The following is a 26183-nucleotide window of genomic DNA, read 5'->3' on the forward strand; positions in this document are numbered from 1 at the left end:
AGTCAGGATGGAAACTGAGAGCTAGAACAGACAGAGTTGTTATCTCTGGTTTGTTACTCCTGCCACATGCTAGTGAGGAGAGGAATAGAGAGAGACAGCAGTTGAACATGTGGCTACAGGGATGGTACAGGAGCAAGGGATTTAGATACTTGGATAATTGGGGCTCATTCTGGGGTAGGTGGGACCTCTACAAACGGGATGGTCTGCACCTGAACCAGAGAGGTACCAATGTCCTGGGGGGGAAATTTGCTAATGCTCTTTGGACGGGAACCTGAATTGTAGCGCTAGTGTACAGGAGGTTGAGAGTAGTGAGGACATGAATAAGGTTTCAAGGTCACAGGACTGTACCAGCAGGCAGGAAGGTGGTTTGAAGTGAGTTTACTTCAATGCCAGGAGCATCCAGAATAAGGGGGGTGAAGTTGCAGCCTGGGTTGGTACCTGGGACTTGAGGCTGTTTTCGTTAGAGTGAAGAAGGTTAAGAGGTGATTTAATATAGGCATATAAGATGTAGGTATAGATGTGATCGGCGCAACTTGTGGGCTGAAGGGCCTGTTTGTGCTGTAGTGTTCTATGTTCAGAGGATTAGATAGGGTGGACAGTGAGAGCCTATTTCCTTGGATGGAGATGGCTAGCACAAGGGGACATAGCTTTAAACTGAGGGGTGATAGATATAGGACAGATGTCAGAGGTAGGTTCTTTACTCAGTGAGTAGTAAGGGTGTGGAATGCCCTGCCTGCAGCAGTGGTGGACTCACCAACATTAAGGGCATTTAAATGTTCATTGGATAAACATATGGATGATATTGGAATAGTATAGGTTAGATGGGCTTTAGATTCACAAGTCGGTGCAACATCGAGGGCCGAAGGGCCTGTACTGCGCTGGAATGTTCTATGGAACAGCCCTGGGCCCAGCCTCTCCCTCCATTGCAGGGCACAGGACTTGGGCCATCTCACTGTCTGTGCTGCTGCTGTACAGCCAACTCAACAAGTGCCAGTGTTCTCCAGAATCATGCACAAAGGAAGAGAATATCTCAGGAAGCAATGAGGGTTCCTGACAGACCTCGGCTTCGACACCTCTGGAAGTTCCACCTGAGTGTTTCCCCCTTTGTGAGTGCCTATCCCTCACACCCTCCCATCTCACTCTACAGCAGCATCACCACTTGGTCCTCCTCTACTCCACCAGGATGAAGCGTGTGGACCCTCCAGAGTCTTAGTGGCAGCGAAACCCTGCATTCACGGAGCTAGAATAATGTGAAATGGCAGACAGGAGGGCGGACAGGGGGGTGGACAGTGGGGTGGACAGGGGGGCGGACAGGGGGGCGGACAGTGGGGTGGACAGGGGGGCGGACAGGGGGGCGGACAGGGGGGCGGACAGTGGGGTGGACAGGAGGGCAGACAGTGGGGTGGACAGGGGGGCAGACAGGGGGGCGGACAGTGGGGTGGACAGTGGGGTGGACAGGGGGGCGGACAGGGGGGCGGACAGGGGGGCGGACAGGGGGGCGGACAGGGGGGCGGACAGGGGGGCGGACAGGAGGGCAGACAGTGGGGTGGACAGGAGGGCGGACAGTGGGGTGGACAGTGGGGCGGACAGTGGGGTGGACAGGGGGGCGGACAGTGGGGTGGACAGGGGGGCGGACAGTGGGGTGGACAGGGGGGCGGACAGTGGGGTGGACAGGGGGGCGGACAGTGGGGTGGACAGGGGGGCGGACAGGGGGGTGGACAGGGGGGCGGACAGTGGGGTGGACAGGGGGGCGGACAGGGGGGCGGACAGGGGGGCGGACAGTGGGGCGGACAGTGGGGTGGACAGGGGGGTGGACAGGGGGGCGGACAGTGGGGTGGACAGGGGGGCGGACAGATAGATGCAGGAGTCTGGCATTTTCGTCCCGACAGGGTTCCTCTGAGACAACCCCCAATTTAACATTGAACAGGTAAGTGATGATAGATATCACTATCATCCCTTGCTTGTGGTTCACATCAATGGTGTTCATATCATGTTGAGGTTTGTGTCAGCTTTGCATTGCAATGTTTGGGGCCATGGGTACAGGAGATTTGGGAGCAAGGCTCCAGTCTATGGCACTGACTTACAGCTCTGGGGGTTTAATCACAGGATTGGCTAGTTAAGGAAGGATGGGGCTGTTGTTCTGACGACTGTCTTCCTCTTCTGGCTGACGAGGCTGATAGTTCAGAGGATTTTATTTAGCATGACAAGAACACCCCACAGGGGACCCCTCATTCTCCCAGGTCCAGGGACTGGAGAGTTAAACTGCCTTCTAGCACACCAAGACTTATTCCTGACACTCAAACTTCCCTAGGACGTGGATTTGAGCTTCCGTTGCAGCTAAACCTCTCTGGGGTCACACTGTTGCCTCTGGCTGTGACATTCAAACACACTGCAGTCATCCTACCCCAAGCGAGAGGGTCTTTATGCTTCAGGAGGCAGGGAAGCACCCCATTCTGAGACCCCCAGTCAGCCCTTTGTGAGAATTCTCAATGATGAGAATGTCGTTTCCTGATTCTCTTCACATTCTGTGTCCACACTGGCAATCTCACACACAGAGAGTTCAGCCTAATATCTGCCAATTTTTAAAATGTAATAATAATTTAATTTACATTTTGAAAACTGGTAAGTTGCCTTTAATTATTAACTCAGGCTATGTAGACAAAGCAATGTGGGACAGTATTTGATAGTTAATCCACACAGTAAATTAACAGCACTTTACCCAGGAGGGAGGATGTACAGCTGCAATCTCTGCCCAGTGGTACATTAAAATAAGAGGTGACAAATTCCAACAAGGTCTGTTACATAGATTGCTTCAGAATAGTAGCAAATTGGGATAATTATTCAGTTCGACGGAAAAGGATTATTGGCGTCAAGTAGATGATTAAAAATGTAATGGAACCCTTCTGTGGGACGGTATTTAATGAAGGAAATTGAAGTATTTGACCCTTTGATGCAAGGAGCGTGTGTGAGTTGGGAAGTGGGAACAATTAGGCCCTTTCAGGAGAATGAAAACAATGATTTTGTGGTTTATTACTCAGCTAACTCGGTTCCTTTGCAGTTCTGGGTGTATGTAATTAACAGATGTTAAGTTTAATGACATTGGAAATGTTCAACAGTCCTGAGTGAACAAACTGATACTTCCATTTGAGTCAAACACCAGAAAAAAATCCCCAGAACAAAAACAGTGCTTTCACGAGAGGAGGCCGTTTTAAAATTCAACTTTAACTTTAAAAATCTTGGGTTTGTACCAGTATACCAGGGTGTAGTAATACTATATATAATTTGCAATGAGTGTAATGCAAAGCCAGTGCTTCAGAATGGTTTCTTATCAATGCCAACATAGTTTCAGCAGAGTTATGTTAAAAGATTTTGGTACATTGCTGCCAAAAATTCAGAGTACGTGGCACAGAAGATATTGCGCAAGACGTTATAAAAGGAGTGAGGGTTGAATTTCTGCAAACACTGTTCACATCATGTATTTCTGAGGAGTTCTCACTGAATTAACAGTGGATAATTGAGATACACACAGCAGTGGTTTGTGGTATCCAATAATACCCGGGCAGTGGTTCCCAGTGGGGTTCTGTGGAGGTGAATGGGTGGGGGGATTGGCACTGCTGAGCGTGGGGGGCTGGACATTGGGGCACTCCAGGCGGGGGGGGGTCAAGGCTGGCCTGGGAGATGGATAGGATAGAGGTGGAGAGACTCTTCCTGCTCAAAAAAGACAGTAGGACTAGGGGGCACAGCCTCAAGATAAAGGGGGGGCGGTTTAGAATGGAGTTGAGGAGGAACTTCTTCACTCAAAGGGTGGTGAATCTCTGGAATTCTCTGCCCGTTGAAGTGGTGGAGGCTGCCTCGCTAAATATTTTTAAGACGCGGGTTGATGGGTTTTTGATAAGAGAGGGGATTAAGGGTTATGGGGAGAGGGCGGGAATGTGGAACTGAGACACGACAGATCAGCCATGATCTTATTGAATGGCGGGGCAGGCTCGAAGGGCTGGATGGCCTACTCCTGCTCCTATTTCTTATGTTCTTAATTGTCATAAGGGCCAATCGCTGGCCAGCCCGGGACCCCCACAGTGCTGCCCCTCCAGCCCCCACGGCCCAATCTTTTCAATCACAAATCCAACTGTCATTTGGAAGTTCTTCTGGAATCTGATTTCAGATGTGCGTTCAGATCTTAAAGGTTAAAGTTAAAAGTTAAAATTTATTTATTGACAAACCTCTTGTGGGAAAGAATTTCTCATTTTCCCTCTTTCTTTTTTGTTAATTATTTAGATTTGTGACCTCTGGCACTGACCCATTTTCCAGATGAAATGGATTTTATTTATTTACTCCATCAAGACATCTCAAACTTGTAAAAGGTCTATTAGTCTGCCCCCAACAATCTCTGAGAAACCAGGACCACTTGGCAGGGCCGAGTTCCTTTTGGCTAAGAGGAAGCATCAGATCCAGCCCAAGATGGGTGCAATGCCTCACCTTGTCAGCTTGGACCCTGTTTGCCTTTCTTGTGGGGAAGATGAATTGGATTCAATTTGAATTGTTTTTTGGAGTAAGCCAGGAGATGAATTCGGGTAGGTCTGATCCACTCCACATACTCAGTTAGTACCTTTAAGAATGGAATATGATATTAAAAATTAATAATCTCTATTCAGAAGAGAACCCCAGCTTCTCCAGTCTCCCCAAATAACTAGTTTCCAGCAAGTATCACATTTACCCAATGTCTCAGGACAATTGATATCATTTGGGGATATCACTCTCCAGGGTATTGTGAACATTGTTACATGTACTCACATACCAGGCCCAGATCTGGAGCTGGAGCTTTCTCTGTACTGTTGGCTATTTGATAGCTGTATAGGTATGAACTCCAGTTCATTGTATTTGTCCTAATTGTCAGAAATAGTTTAAATAAAGCAATTTCTCAGATCAGTAATTATGCTTATCCCTTGAACCAATGAAGCAAATGCAGTGCAAGGACATGTTTTCAATGCCTGCTGCCTTCTATCTCCATCCAGCTCCAAGTTCCTGAGTCACTCGGTCTCACAGCTTTACCTGTGTATTATCACACAACACTAAAGAACAATGGATTTTAATAACAAGAATACAGGTTCCTAAAAACATAACACTAGAGAAATTGGGGAATAAATATGAATAAATGAAAGAGACACGAGACAAGCTGCTTAGTAATTTTAACTCATGATTAATCCTTGTTTTTCCGAAGTATAGACTCTATGGCACTCAGCTGTTTTTGCCAAATGACACTGTGCTAATAACCGGCTCCACAGCTGCAATTTATTAAGGCTTCTAACAATAAATAACCTCTCCCCGCAATGCATTTCATCAAAGTATTACTAGGAGAAACTGAAATGAATCCAACTGATAGCTGACAGTTTCAAAATTTGATCAATATCAACCTTAAAAAGCACTAAACGGAGTCCAATCCGAGAGTGGAAAAGTTAAATTAGATCAAGCAAATCTGTATAAAAACAGCAGATTATGTCTCACTTTACCCAATAGCTTAATTCTGCTGCTTGGCTGAGTTGTGCCTTGGAGTTAGGGGAGAGGTTCAATGGCCAGTTTACACTGTAAGCTGTCAACAATATGGAGTCCATCAGAGAGAAAGCAGACAGAGTTTCTCCTGTCAGCACCGTCTCGTGACTGCTATGTGAGTGGCACCTTACAGTAGAATGGGACTCAGTCATTCCGACCCTCACATACATTCTCCATAGTTACATAAAGCATCAGAGAGCTGTCAGCACCTATAGAATATTCATGCCTATAGAGCTGTTCACAATTACAGAATGTCACCTCCTATACAGCTGTCGCCTCCGATAGAATGTCACCTTGCCACCATCTATACATCTGTTATAGAATGCCCGCACCTGTAGAATATCGGCACCTATAGAATGCCAGCATATATAGAATGCCCGTACCTATATAATGCCCGCATCTATAGAATATCCGCACCTATAGAATGCCCGCATCTATAGAATGCCCGCATCTATAGAGCTGCCAGTGTCTTTGGAAAAATGCAGTAAACAAGAATTGGAATAAACTCATACCCACATTTCCAAATCATTTTTGTTCTTCTGAACATTTGAAAAGACCGTAACATAAAGCTGAAAATAGAGAATGGAGCAAGATTCCAGAATTCCAGCTAAGATCTAACCTTCATTCAGAGAAAATATATCCAACCCAATATAAATGGCTGGTTCTATATTCACATAGCGTAATTAGCAGGCAGTGTGGAATATGATACACACTTAAAACTACAAACATCAAACATCCATTTCTAATGGATTCTTTTGTGTCATTTAATCTGCACTAAACAGCCATGGGTCTAATTATATTCCCAATGTCACTCCATTATTAAAGCCGCGTTGACATCGCACTGACTCAGCTGGAAATATTCCATACATTCCAAACCAGGGTGAAGCCAGCACACTCGGAGGAATTGTTTGTATTCCACCAAGGAATGCCCTCAATAGTTCGGAGTCACTGGGATAAAGAGGGAGACATTGGCCAGGATAGCTGTTTCTAATCAGAAAATGCAAAGATCTAAACTGGACTGATTGCAATTTCCCCAGAAGGAAAACTGCATTATACACAAAACACTAACATAAAATCTATCCATTTACGTGAAGCATCAGTGAGCATATTCCCTGGTATGAGAGTGTACACCCAAAAATCTGGTATCAAAAGGTGGATATACTCTGGTATCAGAGCACGTAGCCTTGTATCAGAATGTGTATACACTGGTATCAAAGGGCATGTACTCTGCTATCTGTAGGTATACAAATTGGTATCAGTGGGTGTGTACCCTAATATCAGGGAATGTACATCCTTGTATCAATGAGCATATACACTGGTATTTTTAAAAAATTCATTAAGGATGTGTTGGCATCGCTGGCTAGACCAGCATTTATTACTCATCCTAATTGCCCTCGAGAAGGTGGTGGTGAGCCAGCTTCTTGAACCCCTGCAATCCAGGTGGCGTAGGTACACCCACAGTGCTGTTAGGGAGAGAGATCCAGGATATTGACCTCGTGACAGTGAGGCGATATATTTCCAAATCAGGATGGCGGGTATCAGAGGAAGTGTACCCTGGTGTCAGAGGAAGTATACACCCCGGTGTCAGGTGGGGCGTGCGCCCTGGTGTCGGGTGGGGCGTGCGCCCTGGTGTCGGGTGGGGCGTGCGCCCTGGTGTCGGGTGGGGCGTACGCCCTGGTGTCGGGTGGGGCGTACGCCCTGGTGTCGGGTGGGGCGTACGCCCTGGTGTCGGGTGGGGCGTACGCGCTGGTGTCGGGTGGGGCGTACGCGCTGGTGTCGGGTGGGGCGTACGCGCTGGTGTCGGGTGGGGCGTACGCGCTGGTGTCGGGTGGGGCGTACGCGCTGGTGTCGGGTGGGGCGTACGCGCTGGTGTCGGGTGGGGCGTACGCGCTGGTGTCGGGTGGGGCGTACGCGCTGGTGTCGGGTGGGGCGTACGCGCTGGTGTCGGGTGGGGCGTACGCGCTGGTGTCGGGTGGGGCGTACGCGCTGGTGTCGGGTGGGGCGTACGCGCTGGTGTCGGGTGGGGCGTACACGCTGGTGTCGGGTGGGGCGTGCGCCCTGGTGTCGGGTGGGGCGTGCGCCCTGGTGTCGGGTGGGGCGTGCGCCCTGGTGTCGGGTGGGGCGTGCGCCCTGGTGTCGGGTGGGACGTGCGCCCTGGTGTCGGGTGGGGCGTACACACTGGTGTCGGGTGGGGCGTGCGCCCTGGTGTCGGGTGGGGCGTACACACTGGTGTCGGGTGGGGCGTACGCACTGGTGTCGGGTGGGGCGTACGCACTGGTGTCGGGTGGGGCGTACACACTGGTGTCGGGTGGGGCGTACACACTGGTGTCGGGTGGGGCGTACACACTGGTGTCGGGTGGGGCGTACACACTGGTGTCGGGTGGGGCGTACACACTGGTGTCGGGTGGGGCGTACACACTGGTGTCGGGTGGGGCGTACACACTGGTGTCGGGTGGGGCGTGCACACTGGTGTCGGGTGGGGCGTGCACACTGGTGTCGGGTGGGGCGTACACACTGGTGTCGGGTGGGACGTGCGCCCTGGTGTCGGGTGGGGCGTGCGCCCTGGTGTCGGGTGGGGCGTACACACTGGTGTCGGGTGGGGCGTGCACACTGGTGTCGGGTGGGACGTGCGCCCTGGTGTCGGGTGGGGCGTACACACTGGTGTCGGGTGGGACGTGCGCCCTGGTGTCGGGTGGGGCGTACACACTGGTGTCGGGTGGGACGTGCGCCCTGGTGTCGGGTGGGGCGTACACACTGGTGTCGGGTGGGACGTGCGCCCTGGTGTCGGGTGGGGCGTACACACTGGTGTCGGGTGGGGCGTACACACTGGTGTCGGGTGGGACGTGCGCCCTGGTGTCGGGTGGGGCGTACACACTGGTGTCGGGTGGGACGTGCGCCCTGGTGTCGGGTGGGGCGTACACACTGGTGTCGGGTGGGACGTGCGCCCTGGTGTCGGGTGGGGCGTACACACTGGTGTCGGGTGGGGCGTACACACTGGTGTCGGGTGGGGCGTACACACTGGTGTCGGGTGGGGCGTACACACTGGTGTCGGGTGGGGCGTACACACTGGTGTCGGGTGGGGCGTACGCCCTGGTGTCGGGTGGGGCGTGCGCCCTGGTGTCGGGTGGGGCGTGCGCCCTGGTGTCGGGTGGGGCGTGCGCCCTGGTGTCGGGTGGGGCGTACACGCTGGTGTCGGGTGGGGCGTACGCCCTGGTGTCGGGTGGGGCGTACGCGCTGGTGTCGGGTGGGGCGTACGCCCTGGTGTCGGGTGGGGCGTACACACTGGTGTCGGGTGGGGCGTACGCGCTGGTGTCGGGTGGGGCGTACGCGCTGGTGTCGGGTGGGGCGTACGCGCTGGTGTCGGGTGGGGCGTACACACTGGTGTCGGGTGGGGCGTACACGCTGGTGTCGGGTGGGGTGTACACACTGGTGTCGGGTGGGGCGTACGCCCTGGTGTCGGGTGGGGCGTACACGCTGGCGTCAGACGACAGGTGAAATTGGAACGAACAATTATTTGTTGATGCATTTGCTGTAAATGTGATTGGGCACTGAGCTTCCTTAGCCCAGAAAGTGAACAGTATGCCTTATTTAATGTAAATGTCATTCTCACTTATGTATTTCTTTTTAGGTAAATGTATAAATATTTCGGGGGTGGGATTGAGAAAAATGTCTCCTTAGATCTTTTTAAAAATCTAAAGTGGTTAACACATTTAAATCTGTGGAAAGTACTGCAGTGTTGTCCCCAGTGTTGCCCAGAGTATGATTATATAAAAATATAGAACTTATTTCCATACCACAGAGAGACCTAAGGCTTTCCCCAAGTTTAGAGAACTGGTTGCGAAATGCTTAAGCCAGATTTGTGGTTATTGCTTTGACACAGCAGACCGTATATTATAACTATATAAAACCCACATATCGGGTGCTGTCTTGAGCCTGTTTTCACTGTCTGTGAGGCCGCTGGTGAGAGTGCGTCTTCAGATCTTTATCCATCCCTCACTGGTAACACCACCCCACCCCCCTCCATCTCTCCCCCAACATACCTGGGCTCCTCTCCCTGGCTTCACACCATGTTGGCATAATGTCACGGTGCCACAATTTACAATAGGTTCACCTCGATGCAAACCCATTGTGGGGGGTCTCCCTGGGGGCACAAGGTAAGTAGAATCCCCAGGGAAGGGGGAAATATGGCCAGGAAGTGCCCCTTGGCATAGGTTGGTATTGCCAGAGAGGCACTGTGCATATGCCAGCCTGTGCCAAGGGATGGGGATGCTCGCTCTGTTCCAGGGAGGGGAGTGGAGCCTCTGAGACCTCAGTGGTGAGCTGGGGGGCACATTTATTGCTGTTCTGACTGGGGCGCTCTTCAAGGACGGCACCCCAATCTCTGAGCAGCCAGGATTTGCCAAGGTGTTTAGACTCTGTGCTGATGATGTGAAACATGACCCTTGAATTTTTTTGGCAGAGTGTGGTAGAATCTGGAAAGAAAAGTGCTGGTTTTCAAAAACAACACCATCATTTTTTGCTAAGATTCAGCTCAACACCTCACTTCTGTACAGGTCCTGGCAGTAATGAAGAGGCAGGGTTAATTAGTGATCACATTGTGAAAGATCACTGATCAATAAGGATCATGATACAATTGAATTCCATGTTAAATGTGAGGTCTGAGCACCAAAGGAGAATCCTAATTAAACAAAGCCAGTTCCAGTGGTATGCAGAGAGGACTGGCGAATGTTGATAGGGTAATTAGACAAAAGGAAATGGCAAGGAATCAGTGAGAAACATTCAAAATGTTCGACACAAATGGATTTCTTTGAAAAACAAAATTTCAGCAAGATCCATCCTCAGATAACTAAATGGTTTGTGGATAATATTTGATTTGGTGGCACAGTGGCACAATGGTTAGCCGTACTGTTTCACAGCGCCAGGGACCCAGGTTCAATTCCAGCCTTAGGTGACTATGTGGAGTTTGCACATTCTCCCCATATCTGCATGGGTTTCCTCTGAGTGCTCCAGTTTCCTCCTACAGTCCAAAAATGTGCAGGCTTGTTGATTGGCCTTGCTAAGTTTCCCCTTCATGTCAGGTGGACTAGCATGGGGTTATAGGGATAGGGCCTGAGCAGGATTGTGGTCAGTGCCGACTCAATGGGCAAAATGGCCCCCTCTGCACTGTAAGGATTCTGTGATTTTTCTACGAAGGAAAGATTTCTACTTTTGCAAACAATACTTAGCAAGTTTTAGGATTAGGAGTGCTTTAGAAACCATTGAAGTGCCACCAAAAAGTTGATAAAAAAGGGGAAAAAATGAACATAAAAGTAAATTAGTCGGAATTAAAACAAAATAGATTGTCAGAGCTTTTACAAGTATGTAAAAAGGAAGGGAGTAGCTAAAGTAAAGAAACAGAGGCAGGAGAAATTACCATTGGGAATGAGGAAACAGAAGAGACAGAAAATATTTCTGTCTAGTTTCATAGTGAAAGGTAGAAGTTATATATCTGAAAGAGGGTAACCTAGGGGCTAATAAGAGAAAGGAAATTAAGGGTGGTGTGAAAAAGTATTGGAGAAGCTTGAGAGACTAAAACCTGACAAATCCCAAGAGCCTGATGGCCAACACCCCAGGATTCTAAGAGATAGTCCCACGAATGAACTAAAGCACAGTCGATAATAATTTCCTAATGCATTCTGCATGGAAAGGCACTGACCAGTGTTCACTTGCCAACCAATCAGTAAGTTTTCTCTGCGTAATTCATTGCTCCCTTTGAAATTTAACATTCTCGCATCTGGCCTGGCAAGTTGAAGATGAAAAGCTTCAATAGCATTCCCCCTTTTACACATATCCTCAAGTTCTATCTTACCAAGCGAGGAAATAGGCAGGTAAATGGAATTGGCAGCAAGATGGCAGATAGAGTATAATGTTGGGAATGTGCAGTTATTCTCGATGATCGGAAGAATGAAGAAGCAGAATATTTTTCAAAAGGTGTGAAACTTAAAAATGTTGCTGTTCAGAAGATCCTGTGTGTACCTGTTCGAGGAACAGAGACAGGTACAGTGAACAAATAGGAAGACAAACAGCATATTGGCCTTTTTTGCAAAGGGATTGGAGTACAGGATAAAGGAAGCTGGCTGCATTTGGAATGGGTTTTGGAGGGACCACAACTACAATACTGTGAGTGGTTTCAATCTCCACGTTAAAGGAAGATAAACTTATGCTGATGAGAGTACAGCAAAAGTTCAGTAGATTAGTCCCTGAGGAAAAAGGCTTGTTTTACAATGAGGCACCGGTGAAAGGAGTCTAAAATCTCTAAAGTTTGGAAAAATGAGATGCGATCACATTGAACTTCTTCACACAAAGCATTGTGAATCTGTGGAATTCCCTGCCCAGTGAAGCAGTTGACGCTCCCTCATTGAATGTTTTTAAGGCAAAGGCAGATAAATTTTTGAACAGTAAAGGAATTAAGGGTTATGGTGAGCAGGTGGGTAAGTGGAGCTGAGTCCACGAGATGATCAGCCATAATCTTATTGAATGGCGGAGCGTGTACAAGGGGCCAGATGGCCGACTCCTGCTCCTAATTCTTATGTTGTCATGTTCTCAAACATACAAGAATCTAAAGGAGCTTGACAGGTAAATAGTGTGTGGCTATCATCCCAAGCTGAGGAATCTAGAACACAGGGGCACAGTATCAGGCTACAGAACCGATCATTTCAGACTTAGATTAGGAGAACTTTCTGATGAAGTGTATCCCAGGATATTGTGGGAGGCTAGAGAGGAAATTGCTGGTCCTCTGGTCGAGATATTTGAATCGTGGATGAGGTGCCTGAAGATTGGAGGGTGGTAAATGTTGTGCCTTTGTTTAAAAAAGGGCTACAGGGAAAAGCCTGGAAACTACAGGCCAGTGAGCCTCACATCTGTGGTGGGTAAATTGTTGGAAGGTATTTTGAGAGACAGGATCTACAGGTATTTGTGAGATGCAAGGACTGATTAGGGGCAGTCAGCTTGGCTTTGTGAGTGGAAAATCATGTCTCACAAATTTGATTGAGTTTTTTGAAGGGGTAACCAAGAAGATAGATAAGGACAGTGCAGCTGATGTTGTCTACATGGATTTTGACAAGGTACCGTATGGTAGGTTGTTGCATAAGGTTAAATCTCACGGGATCCAGGATGAGGTATCTAAATGGATACAAATTGGCTTCTTGACAGAAGCCAGAGGGTGTTTTTTAAAACTGGTGGCCTGTGACCAGCGGTGTGCCTCAGGGATCAGTGCTGGGTCCACTGTTATTTGTCATTTATATTAATGATTTGGATGAGAATATAGGAGGCATGGTTAGTAAGTTTGCAGTGACACCAAGGTTGGTGGCACAGTGGACAGTGAAGAAAGTTATCTCCAATTGCAACGGGATCTTGATCAATTGGGCCAGTGGGCTGATGAATGGCAAATGGAGTTTAATTTAGACAAATACGAGGTGATGCATTTTAGTAGATCGAACCAGGGCAGGACTTACTCAGTTAATGGTAGAGCGTTGGGGAGAGTTACAGAACAAAGAGATCTAGGGGTACAGGTTCATAGCTCCTTGAAAGTGGAGTCACAGGTGGACAGAGTGGTGAAGAAGGCATTCGGCATGCTTGGTTTCATCGATCAGAACATTGAATACAGGAGTTGGGACGTCTTGTTGAAGTCGTACAAGGCATTGGTAAGGCCACACTTGGAATACTGTGTACAGTTCTGGTCAGCCTATTATAGAAAGGATATTATTAAACTAGAAAGAGCGCAGAAAGATTTACTAGGATGTTACCAGGACTTGATGGTTTGAGTTATAAGGAGAGGCTGAATAGACTGGGACTTTTTTTTCTGGAGTGTAGGAAGCTGATGGGTGACCTTACAGAGGTCTATAAAATAATGAGGGGCACAGATCAGCGAGATAGTCAATATCTTTTCCCCAAAGGTAGGGAAGTCTAAAACTGGAGGGCACAGGTAGAGGAGAGAGATACAGAAATGCCCAGAGGGGCAATTTTTTTTTACACACAGGAGGTGGTAAGTGTCTGGAACAAGCTGCCAGAGGTAGTATCATAGAATATCATAGAATCCCTACAGTACAGTAAGAGGCCCTTTGGCCCATCAAGTCTGCACCGGCCACAATCCCCACCCAGGCCCTACCACCAATCCGTACATATTTTATCCACTAATCCTCTCTAACCTATGCATCTACGGTCAATTTAGCATGGCCAATCAACCTAACCTGCACACCTTTGGACTGTGGGAGGAAACCAGAGCACCCGGAGGAAACCCACGCAGACATGGGGAGAATGTGCAAACTCCACACAGACAGTGACCCAAGCTGGGAATCGAACTTAGGTCCCTGGAGCTGTGAAGCAGCAGTGCTAACAACTGTGCTACTATGCCACCCAGAGGTGGGTACAATTTTGCCTTTTAAAAAGCATTTAGATAGTTAGATGGGTATAGAGAGATATGGACCAAAAGCAGGCAATTGGGATTAGCTTAGGGGTTTTGAAAAAGAAAGGGTGGCATGGACAAGTTGGGCCGAAGGGCCTGTTTCCATGTTGTAAACCTCTCTGACTCTACAATTCAAAGGGTTGTGAATCTTTGGAATTCTCTAGCCCAGAGGGTTGTGGATGTTCAGTCATTGGGTATAATGAAGACTGAGTCAGACAGACTCAGGAATGGGATTTACCGGCTCACCCATTGACGAACGGAATGAGCTGGTAAAACCCTGCTAGATTTGAGAAATCAGGGTTATGCCTAATTTCTCACCTCTCGTGATTTTACAAAAGCTGGATTTTCAGTGAGGTCACAGGAAATGTGCAAGGTGCTGAATAAATTATTTAAATATATGATAACGTTAATTTCCATGGCATTAGCCAGCCCGGCACTCAGTTGTCTGAGCTCACTTGCCTTTATGGTCTCACTGGGAGGCGTTCTCTCTGGCGAGGAAAACAACTGCTCCCCACGAATGGGGAATAGTGATGTTGGCCTTGCCAGTAAAACTGGAGGCCACTGAGGCTGCATTGGGAAGGCAGAGTATTCCACCACACTCCTGGCTTAAGCCTTATAGATGGTGGACAGATACTGGGGAGTCAGGAGGTGAGTTACTCACCACAGTATTCCCAGCCTATGACCTGCTCTGGTAGCTATTGTTTCCAGTTTAGTTTCTGGTCAATTGGTAAATCCCAGCATGTTGATAGTGGGAGATTCAGTGATGGTAACGTCATTGAATGTGAAGGGGAGGTAGTTAGTTTCTCGCTTGTTAAAGATGCTCATTGCCTGGCACTTGTGTGGCATTAATTTTACTTGTCAGTTGTCAGCCCAATCCTGGATATTGTCCAGATCTTGTTGCATTTGAAGATGGACTGCTTCAGTATCTGAGGAGTTGTGAATGCTACTGAACAAATTCATCAGTGAACATGCCCAGAATTTGGAGTTGGATGTATTTCAGGAGCCCTCGGGACTCACACCATGCAATTAGACCTTTTTATTCACAATCTGCATCCAGAAAATAGGTGGAACAAGAATTGACTTCTCCCCGTAACGGTTAAAACATTGTTTTTCATTCCAATGCCCTTCCCAAAATTGACTTCCCTCGTGTAGAGAAAGTAATTCATTTTAAATCCAATTATTCTGATTGAAATAAATGATCTGGTTCTGACCTGTGTTGCTTACACTGTTCCTGCTCCATGTTCTACAATTATTCCTTATTATAAAGAAAAACTTGCTGTTAATGTTCATAATGTTGCTTTAATACTGCACTGACAATCCAGTACTCATGCTTCAGTGTCCTGGGTGCTGTTAACAGTTAATCATCATGCTCAACTCAATACCATCACTTCGAAGAATGGTGGAAAAACAAAGAACTGAATTAGATCTTTGTCTGAGTGAAGCACTGAGAGAATTTATCACCAGCCTTAAAACAGCACATAGCAGCCGTAAGATTCTGGAGCAAAGGAAAACAGCTTATACGAGAGGAAGCCAATGAAAAAAGAGGCTACTATCAAAACATTTGACCTCCTTTGAAGTAGTGTCCCGGTGAACATGTTCATTGGCTAATAACACAGATCATACGGGTGAATTATGCAGCAGTGTAAGAATAAACCCTGTAAAATTGTAAAGTTTTAGTCTCGCAGTGGCTGGCTCTTTCCCAAGTGGCTTGTCAGAAACTCATGTTTGAAATTCATCCTCGTATCAGATCTGCAACCTAAATAAGAAACTCTCTCATACCTATCGCTATTCCGTTTCATACTACAGGTTAGCAAGGCCATAAAAAACAAACCAAGCACTGGGTTTTATGTTGGAAGGATAGAATTGAAAAGTCGTGACATTATGTTACACCCGTATTGAACCTTGTTCGGAGTAGCCCCAAGTAAGATTCCCAATGTTGTTGATCCGAGTGACATCTCTCAGTTTGTCACCATCCAGCTGGGAGACCCCCAGATTGTTGCAAAGAAGTGAGGACAATGAGCCGGCTGCCTGACTTTACTCAATTCTCTGTTGGCCACAACGAGATTTAATCTAAAAAGGTCCCAGATCCACTATTTATGTTTTTAAAAAAGCTAATTTAACCATTAAAGACAGAGAGTGAGTTGATGAATTACTAAAGGCTAGAAGCATGATAAAGCACATGCACATATCTATCTTTGCCTTAAAAACATTCAACGAGGGAGCCTCAACTACTTCACTGGGCAGGGAAGTCCACAGATTCACAATCCTTTGTGTGAAAAAGTTCCTCAGTCCTAAATCTGCTCCCCCTTATTTTGAGGCCATGCCCCCTGGTTCTAGTTTCACCCACCAGTGGAAACAACTTCCTGCATAATCTCATACGTTTCTGTAAGATCTCCCCTGATTCTTCTGAATTCCAATGAGTATAGCCCCAGTCTACTCAGTCTCTCCTCATAATCCAACCCTCTCAACTCCGGAATCAACCTAGTGAATCTCCTCTGCACCCCCTCCAGTGCCAGTATATCCTTTCTCGAGTAAGGAGACCAAAACTGTACACAGTAACTCCAGGTGTGGCCTCACCAGCACCTTATACAGCTGCAACATAACCTCACTGTTTTTAAACTCCATCCCTTCAATGAAGGATAAAATTCCATTTGCCTTCTTAATTACCTGCTGCAGCTGCAAACCAACTCCTTGAGATTCCTGCACAAGGACCAGGTCCCTCTGCACAGCAGCATGCTGCAATTTTTTTACCATTTAAATAATAGTCCATTTTGCTGTTAATCCTACCAAAATGGATGAGCTCACATTTACCAACATTGTACTCCATCTGCCAGACCCTCGCCCACTCACTTAGATTATCGATATCCTGCATCTACATTCCTGGGTTATATTATTTAACCCAGCTAGTCCCCCTGATACTAAGGAGCAATTTAGCAAGGCCAATCAATCTGACCTGCGCAACTTTGGACTGTGGGAGGAAACCAGAGCACCCGGACGAAATCCATGCAGACATGGGGAGAATATGCAGACTCCACAGAGTCAGTGACCTGAGGCTGGAATTGAACCCAGGTCCTTGGCGCTGAGGCAGTTGTGCTAAGCATTGTGCCACTCTCTTCTCTTGAAAAGTGGTAACTGAGGGAGTGACCTAATCAAGATCTTTAAAACGATGAAAGGTTTTGATAAAGTGGATTGAATGAGAATGGGTGGCATTTTCCACCACCCTCCATCCTGTCCCCAGCAGCAGCCCCCGCACCATGTGGAATTTGATCTTGCAGTGGAGCTGGCTTGCCCTTGGCTGGCTCCTGCCAATATCTACGAGGTTTTGCTCCATTGATGGGCATGCTGGGGTGGGGAGGGGTGTTTGCCATCAGCAGGACTGGAAGATTCCACCAGGAAGGACTGGAATATTCTGGCCAATGTTTCGTTCCTCTTGTGAGGAAGAGCAAAACTTCAGGATATGAATATTAGACAGACACCAAGAAATCCAACTGGAGATTCAGAAGAAGGTTCTTCACCCAAAGAATGGTGGGAATGTGGAACTCACTACCACAGCGAGTGACTAAAGTGAATAGTGTAGAATCAATTAAGGGGAAACTAGACAAGTTTGTGAGGGAAGAGGAAATCGAGGATTTGATGATGGATTTGGATGAGGAAAGGTGGGAAGAAGCGAGTGCAGCATAAACACTTTCCTGGACAGGTTGGGTCGTTTGGCCTGTATCTGTGTGATAAAGAGCAGAAATCAGTGTGAAACTTCAGAAAGTTCTGTGTGATCCTTGAACAGGTCATAAAACCCAGACTGTCCACAGTTTGCTCTGGATCTGACACTTCTGCAACAGGGATAATTTAGACTGGGAATTGGATATTAATCTACTCCCCTTTGTACTGATTGTTTAGCAATGATCAGTACAGGCAAGTTGATAAATGGATGACACCAACTGAACCAGGTTCGATTGATTGATGTCACAGCAGCAGGATGTTTGTTTGGACCAAAAGCTTCAATATATTGTCCTCTTTCACACACAGCAAAGGAACTGGTGTGGCAGCAAACAGCTATCAAATACTAACTCATCATGCCTGTTAGTAATTCTGCAGAACTGTAGGAATACTACACACTGTGGTTCCATTTTGGAACACTGCACCTCAGTCTGATCTCCAGGCATTGGGTCCATTCAAATTTGGGAAAGCTGAATTAATATAAATTAACTTGTTGAAGTTTGTGCAGGCACAGAAATTACATAGCTGATTCTAGAGATGCAATTTCCAGCAAAATTCCAGACAGCTGACAACCCATGATTGATGCTCATTCCCTCCAGGAGGTCAGAGGGTTGATTGGACACTGAGCCGGGGAAGGAGAGTCTGTACAGTGACAGCTCCTAACAGCAGCTGCAAAAAGTCCTTTATTGTCAATTTATTCTCACCTTGAAGCTGGAGGTCCATTTTAGCAGTACAGTAATGGTGGTGGCACAGTGCCACAGTGGTTAGTGCTGCTGCCTCACAGAGCCAGGGACTCAGGTTCGATTCCCTTGGCTTGGGTCATTGTCTGTGCAGAGCCTGCATGTTCTCTCCGTATCTGCATGGGTTTCCTCTGGGTGCTCCAGCCCCCTTCCAAAAAATGTGCTGGTTAGGGTGCATTGGCGCCTGTCGGGTTCATTGAGGGAGGATTTAGCATTGCCAGAGTGTGGCGACTAGGGGATTTTCACAGTAACCTCATTGCAGTGTTAATGTAAGCCTACTTGTGACTAATAAATAAACTTTAAAATCACTGTTTCTTATTGTGATATTGTTCTGATTTGCCATCAGTTTAATCACATCACTATAATGTTTGCTGTTCATATTTGAAATGATTTTGCTGTCAATCACTACCCTTGGAGACAGGATGTGATGTTGGTGTCTCAGTGCACCGTACTCAGAATACAGCAGCAGATCCAGAATTCAGACATGTATATGTAACCTATTAGTTACCAGTATGCATATAGTCATATCTCTTCAGAAAAACCCACAGTGTTTAACCAATCCTTACCAGATGATTGATATGTTTACGCTGAATAGAAGAATGCATCAAAACATGAAGGGTGTAAGTGATGGGAGTTGAAGCCACCCATATAGTTGTTATCAATTACTCCTAGTTTACAAGAAACATTTTGGGCAGCACAGTAGCACAGTGGTTAGCACTGCTCTTTCACAGCTCCAGAGACCTGGGTTCGATTCCTGGCTCAGGTCACTATCTGTGTGGAGTTTGCACATTCTCCCCGTGTCTGCGTGGGTTTCCTCCAGGTGCTCTGGTTTCCTCCCACAGTCCAAAGATGTGTGGATTAGGTTAATTGGCCATGCTAAATTGCCCCTTAGTGTCCTGGGATGCATAGGTTAGTGGGTAAAATATGTGGGGATATGCGGATAGGGCCTGGGTGGGATTGTGGTCAGTGCAAACTCGATGGGCCAAATGGCCTCTTTCTGCACTGTAGGGTTTCTATGATCTCCTGTTCCTTTAGGGTGGCATGGTGGCACACTGGTTAGCACTGCTGCCTTCCAGCGCCAGGGACCCAAGTTTGATTTCTGGCTTGGGCCACTGATTGTGCAGGTCTGCACATTCTCCCTGTGTCTGCATGGGTTTCCTCCCACAGTGCAGGATAGGTTGACTGACTATGCTAAATTGCCCCTTAGCAGGGGTTAGCAGGGTAAATAAGTGGGGTTATGGGGATAGGACCTGGGAGGGATCGTGATTGCTTCAGACTTGATGGGCCAAATGGCCTCTCTGCACTGTAGGGATTCTATGATACAATCAGCAATGTGCATGATTCCTATCCTCAGAGAAGGCCCTTTGACGGCATAATCAGTGTCAGTATAATTCTTAGCACAATCAGGATTGTTCAGCAAATGTCATCCAATCGTTGAATCACATTGAATTTCAGACACTGTGTTTGGAGTTTTGCAAACACAGGCTGGCTGGGGACAGTCTGTACCTTGTCCATTGCAAACAGTGGCTGGGACATGATGTTTGATGTGATCCAACAGTGTTTGGGACACATGGCCCACATACCTAGCATCACACCGGTACCAAAATTAATATGCCACATTATTCATTTGTGTGATAGGCACTTTTGATCCTGAAAAGTGCCCAGCCTGCCTCACATTACTCTGGAAGGGTAAGGTGTGTTTAAACAGGTGAAGCTTGCCATTATGCAACACCAATAGTATTCATCACTAACAGACTGCTGCAGTTAAGCCAAAGACATCCTGCCAATCACTGTCTGCGCTCGCAAAACTAAAAGCAGTCCATAACATTTGATGTGATTGGGCAACACTTGCTAAAGAATCCCGTGAAGAATTACACTGACAACTTGTGTGGAAGAAGCTGACTGACAATTGCTTTTCAGGTTGCTATTACTTTGGAATAAATTGAATTCTGAAGCTTGGAAAATGCATCTGTTCATGAACAAAGGTTGATCTTTGTAAACCTTCAACAGGATGATTAAGATTTAATAACTGTTCCAAATCAGGCCTGATTGGAAAGATAAACAACAAAACATTAGATCATATTTAAGGCTGGAAAATACCCCGTGATGCTTCACAGATGTAGAAAGCCAAAATTAGAGCGCTGTCTAAAAACTAACTCAAGGAGACAGTGTTAAAGGAGGTGGAGGTGGTTAGGGAGGGAGTTACAGTCCACCAGTGAACAGAGCAGGAACCTGGTCTAGACGAGATTCCAGATACACTGAGGATCAAAGCCATGATAGGATTTAGACACAAAATATATTCCTTTTAAATTTCAAATGTTGGAAGTTTGGGTACTAATGTAGGTAATAACTAACTAATAACTAGTATAACTAATGTCAGTGAACAAAGACATGGCTGGTGGATGAGCACCAGTGTGGGAGAGAAGACACACACATACACGCACACACACACACGTGCGCTAACACACACACATACGCGCACACACACACATACACACACATACAAACAGACATGCACATGCACACACATACACACACACACATGTACACACATGCGCACACACACATACACGCGCACACACACTCACCTGCATGCACCCTCATGCAGTGGTCCAATTTTTAATCACCGTTGTCATGACAACAGTGATTCTGTTCAAATGTTATCATTGAAGTTTATTATAATGGGGATTTGTGCAATGTTAAACATCTCATTCCCTTTGGCCACCCTCCTCCCCCAGTCCTCACAGCAATCCTCCTTTCTCAGCCTCTCCGTGCTGACATTCCTCTTAACTCTCACCAGAATTCTACCATTTCTCTTGCTTTCTGTCACCTTGATATTTTCTTATCCGCCTTTTATTTTTTTAGGTTGAATTGCCCCACCCTGTTTCTATTCCTCCTGCAATGTCGTCTTTTCTTTCCACCCGTCTCGCCCTCTGATTATTTCACCCCTGCAATTGTCTACTTTCACCTTTACTTCTGTTTCCTTAACTATTTTTCAGCTATCAAGAAGTCTACAATGTAGGAGACACCAGCAGACTGACGTATAAAAGGGACAAAACTTTCACAAAAAATAAAGCGTTGCTGAAAGGAAATCATTAAAAAATTACAGATATTCTGAAAAATCCAAATGGTACTTCAGAGAAATCACTTATCCTTTCTAATGCTCATCATCAACATTACCCGAACACACTGCACAAGAACAAACTAAACTAATAGTGCAGATGGAGACAAAGAGAGATGCCTGATCCAATTTATAATAATCACACTGTCACGTCCACATTCGACAAGATATTGACACCACAACAACAACAAACAGCAGAGTGAATAAGGCATACTGGAGACAAAATAAAATCACAAGCACACATTGAGAGAACAAATATCAGATGGGAGGGGGAGGAGAGTGTGGAGGGGCATCAGGAAATGTGACAAAAGGAGGATAGCAGGTTGCACAAGGAGTGGGGACCCATGGGGGGAGGGGAGTCAGAGTGGGGACATGGCGGTGGTCAGACAGTGGAGAGCAATACTGTGTGACCATCATAACCATAAAACCAATAACGCACAGCAGAGGCTCTTTGGCCCTTCAAGTCCGCACTGACACATTAGAAACACCTGAATTGCCACCTAATCTGCCAGCCCTGAATATGATGATGTGCCAAATGTTCACCCAGATACTTTTTAAAGGATGTGAGGCATCCCACCTCCACCACCCTCCCTGGCAGCACATTCCAGACCCTCACCACCCTCTGGGTAAAAAAGCTTTTCCTCCTACCCCATCTAAACTTCCTGCCCTTCACCTCGAACCGATATCTCCTCGTGACTGACATTTCAACTCAGGGGAACAGCTGCTCCTTACTCATTCTGTCCGTGTCCCTCATAATGTTGTACATCCTCAGGTCCCCCCTCAGTCTTCACTGCTTCAGAGAAAACAGCCCAAATCTATCCAATCTCTCTTCATAACTTCAATTTTCCATCTCAAGCAGCATCCTGGTGAATTTCTTCTGTATCCCCTCCAGTGCAAATGCATAGATCATAATAGATCATTTTATGGATACAAAGTCAGATATTCTCTGAATCACTGGAGGACAGAAGCTGCCCAAAGAACAATATGAATGATTATTAGAGGGCAGCTACCTCACTGGAGGGATTGCTGGCATCTTGGAAAATGTCTGAATCCAGTGGAAACTGAGCCTGAATAATCATACATTTGGAAAGAATGTCCAGCCACAATGCGGTGTGTATGATCCTCAGAAATAAATTCACAATGAATGTTTTCCAAATTACTTTGTAACATTAACAAATTTACAGTACAGGCTATTCATCCTGCCCGAGCCATCACCATCTGTGAAAATATAAACTTAGTTTGCTTTGTGGAAAGCAAATATATGATTTAAATATCTCCGTGGGGTAATAAGTTCCGCTTGCAATGACCCTACATGCCAGGCTGTGACATTGGGAATGGACGGTCTAAAGCTACCTCTGTTAGTTTCCTGGCCATACTGGGTCACACAGAATAAATAGGGAGGTTCAACTGAGTGCTACACAGCTTACAATACAGCTAATATCCACCAGCTTGCTTGCTTACGTCAGGGAGTATTTTGAATGTACGTGTCCTGTGTCAACACAAAGAATTCTCAACATCTCTAAGTATGGATAATGCCTCCCCTCTTTCTGCCTAACAAGATGTCACCGTGAGAATAACATCCTGTACTTCAGCAAATGCCATTTCCAATTCATCTCACCAACCATCCTTTTGATTTTGCCACATGTTCCCAATATATGGGCATGGGCAGCATGGTGGCACAGTGGTTAACACTGCTGCCTCACAGTGTCAGAGGCCTGGGTTTAATTCCCGGCTTAGTGACTGTCTTGCGGAGTTTGCACATTCTCCCCGTGTCTGCCTGGGTTTCCTCCGGGTGCTCCAGTTTCCGCCCACATCTGAAAGACGTGCTGTTTAGGTGCATTGACCCAAAGAGTTGCCAGAGTGTGGCAACAAGGGGATTTTCACAGTAACTTCATTGCAGTGTTAATGTAAGTCTACCTGTGACACTAAATAAATAAATACATTTTGTGGGCTTAGCTCCCCCCCCTCACTGGTTAATCTAGACATCACGCAGCCCAAATATATGATTGATTGATACTGTTGAGGTGGCTGCTTTCAAACCATCCGTGTGAGACCCAAGCGATAAACAGTTTCAATAATAGGGAATGTTGGAAAATCTCAGCAGTCCAACAGCACCTGTGGAGAGAGAACAGAGCCAATATTTCATGTGTGGAAGATCTAGACTGCAAACATTGGCTCTATTCTCTCTCGATGTGGAGATGCCGGTGTTGGACTAGAGTAAACTCAGTAAGAAGTCTCTCAGCATCAGGTTAAAGTCCAACAGGTTTATTTGGTAGCAAATGCCACCAGCTTTCAGGGTTTGCCCCTTTGTCAGGCACGTGGAGAGTTCTGATCACAAACAGAGCATATAAAGACACACACAGTTTACAGAATACTGATTAGAATGTGAGTCTTTACAGCTAATCAAGTCTTAAAAGTGCAGACAATGTGAGTGGAGATAGCATTTAAGAATAAGTTAAAGAGTTGTGTATTGTCTCCAGACAGGACAGTAAGTGAGATGTTGCAAGCTCAGGCAAGTCATGGGGGGGTTACAAATAGTGCGACATGAACCCAAGATCCCGGTTGAGTCCATCCTCATGTGTGCGGAACTTGGCTATTAGTCTCTGCGCCGTCGTGTGTCGTGAAGGCCGCCTTGGAGAATGCTTACCCGAAGATCAGAGGCCGAATGCCCGTGACCACTGTAGTGTTCGCCAACAGGAAGGGAACAGTCTTGCCTGGTGATTGTCGAGCGATGTTCATTCATCCGTTGTCGTAGCGTCTGCATGGTCTCCCCAGTGTACCACGCTTCGGGACATCCTTTCCTGCAGCATATCAGGTAGACAACATTGGCCGAGTTGTAAGAGTATTTACCGTGTACCTGGTGGATGGTATTTTCACGCGTGATGATGGTATCCATGTCGATGATCCAGCATGTTTTGCAGAGGTTGCTGTGGCAGGGTTGTGTGGTGTTGTGGTCACTGTTCTCCTGAAGGCTGGGTAGTTTGCTGTGGACAATGGTCTGTTTGAGGTTGTACGGTTGTTTGGAGGCAAGAAGTGGGGGTGTGGGGATGGCCCTGGCGAGATGTTTGTCTTCATCGATGATATGTTGAAGGCTCCGGAGAAGATGTCGCAGCTCCTCCGCTCCGGGGAAGTACTGGACAACGAAAGATACTCTGTCTGCCATGTGCCATGTTTGTCTTCTGAGGAGGTCGGTGCGGTTCTTTTGCTGTGGTGCATCGGAACTGTCGATCTATGAGCCGAGCACCATATCCTGTTCTTATGAGGGCGTCTTTCAGCGTCTGGAGGTGTCTGTTGCAATCCTCGTCATCTGAGCAACTCCTGTGTCTACGGAGGGCTTGTCCATAGGGGATGGGGTTTCTTTGACATGTTTAGGGTGGAAGCTGGAGAAGTGGAGCGTTGTGAGATTGTCTGTGGGCTTGCGGTACAGTGAGGTGCTGAGGTGACCGTCCTTGATGGAGATGTGTGTGTCCAAGAATGCAACTGATTCTGGGGAATAGCCCATTGGGAGCCTGATGGTGGGACGGAACTTGTTGATGTCGTCATATAGTTGTTTCAGTGATTGTTCACCATGAGTCCAAAGGAAGAAAATGTCATCGACGTATCTAGTGTATAGCATCGGTTGAAGGTCCTATGTTGTGAAGAAATCTTGTTCGAACCTGTGCATGAAGATGTTGGCATATTGAGGTGCGAATTTGGTCCCCATGGCTGTTCCGTGTGTCTGGATGAAAAACTGGTTGTTGAAGGTGAAGACATTGTGGTCCAGGATGAAGCAGGTGAGTTATAGAATTGCATCAGGAAACTGGCAGTTGTCAGCATTGAGTACTGAGGCAGTTGCAGCAATGCCATCCTCGTGGGGGATGTTGGTGTAGAGTGCCAAGACATCGATTGTGACAAGGAGTGCTCCTGGTTCAACTGCTCCGTGTGTGCTGAGTTTCTATAGGAAGTCCATTTCGTGTGACAAAAGCTGCCATCAAACAACCGCACAATCATTGTCCGCAGCAAACTACCCAGCCCTCAGGAGAACAGTGACTGCAACACCACATAACCCTGCCACAGCAACCTCTGCAAGACATGCCGGATCATCGACACAGATCCCATCATCTCACATGAGAACACCATCCACCAGGTACACGGTACATAGTCTTGCAACTCGGCCAACGTTGTCTACCTGATACACTACAGGAAAGGATGTCCCAAGGCATGGTACATTGGGGAGACCATGCAGACGTTACGACAATGAATGAATGAACACCGCTCGATAATCACCAGGAAAGACTTTTCCCTTCCTGTGGGGAACACTTCAGTGGTCACGGGCATTCAGCCTCTGATCTTTAGTTCTCTAAGGTCCTCCATAAAACATTAGACAAGGGTCGTGGGTGGAGAGGGGGACTGGTGGTGTTGAGATGGTGGCGCGGGCTCGTTGGGCCGAAGGGCCTGTTTCCCGGGCTGATTTTGTTCTTTGTCTCTCTCTTCGTAAGGTGACCTTCATGACACACAACAGTGCAGGATCGCTGAGCAGAAACTGATAGCCAAGTTCCGCACACATGAGGACGGCCTCAACTGGGATCTTGGGTTCATGTCACACTATCTGTAACCCCCATGACTTGCCTGGGCTTGC

At 47.0% G+C, this 26183-nt stretch overlaps 1 protein-coding gene across 1 annotated transcript in view; it reads right to left on the minus strand.

The window, feature by feature from the left end:
- The window catches only part of LOC145342826 (ADAMTS-like protein 1), a 451251-nt gene that overhangs the window by 240070 nt on the left and 184998 nt on the right, over window positions 1-26183 (minus strand). The gene's annotated exons all lie outside the window — the stretch shown is intronic.

Source organism: Carcharhinus amblyrhynchos, chromosome 5, assembly GCF_965287045.1.
Source record: "Carcharhinus amblyrhynchos chromosome 5, sCarAmb.v2.hapA, whole genome shotgun sequence".
NCBI lineage: Eukaryota > Metazoa > Chordata > Chondrichthyes > Carcharhiniformes > Carcharhinidae > Carcharhinus > Carcharhinus amblyrhynchos.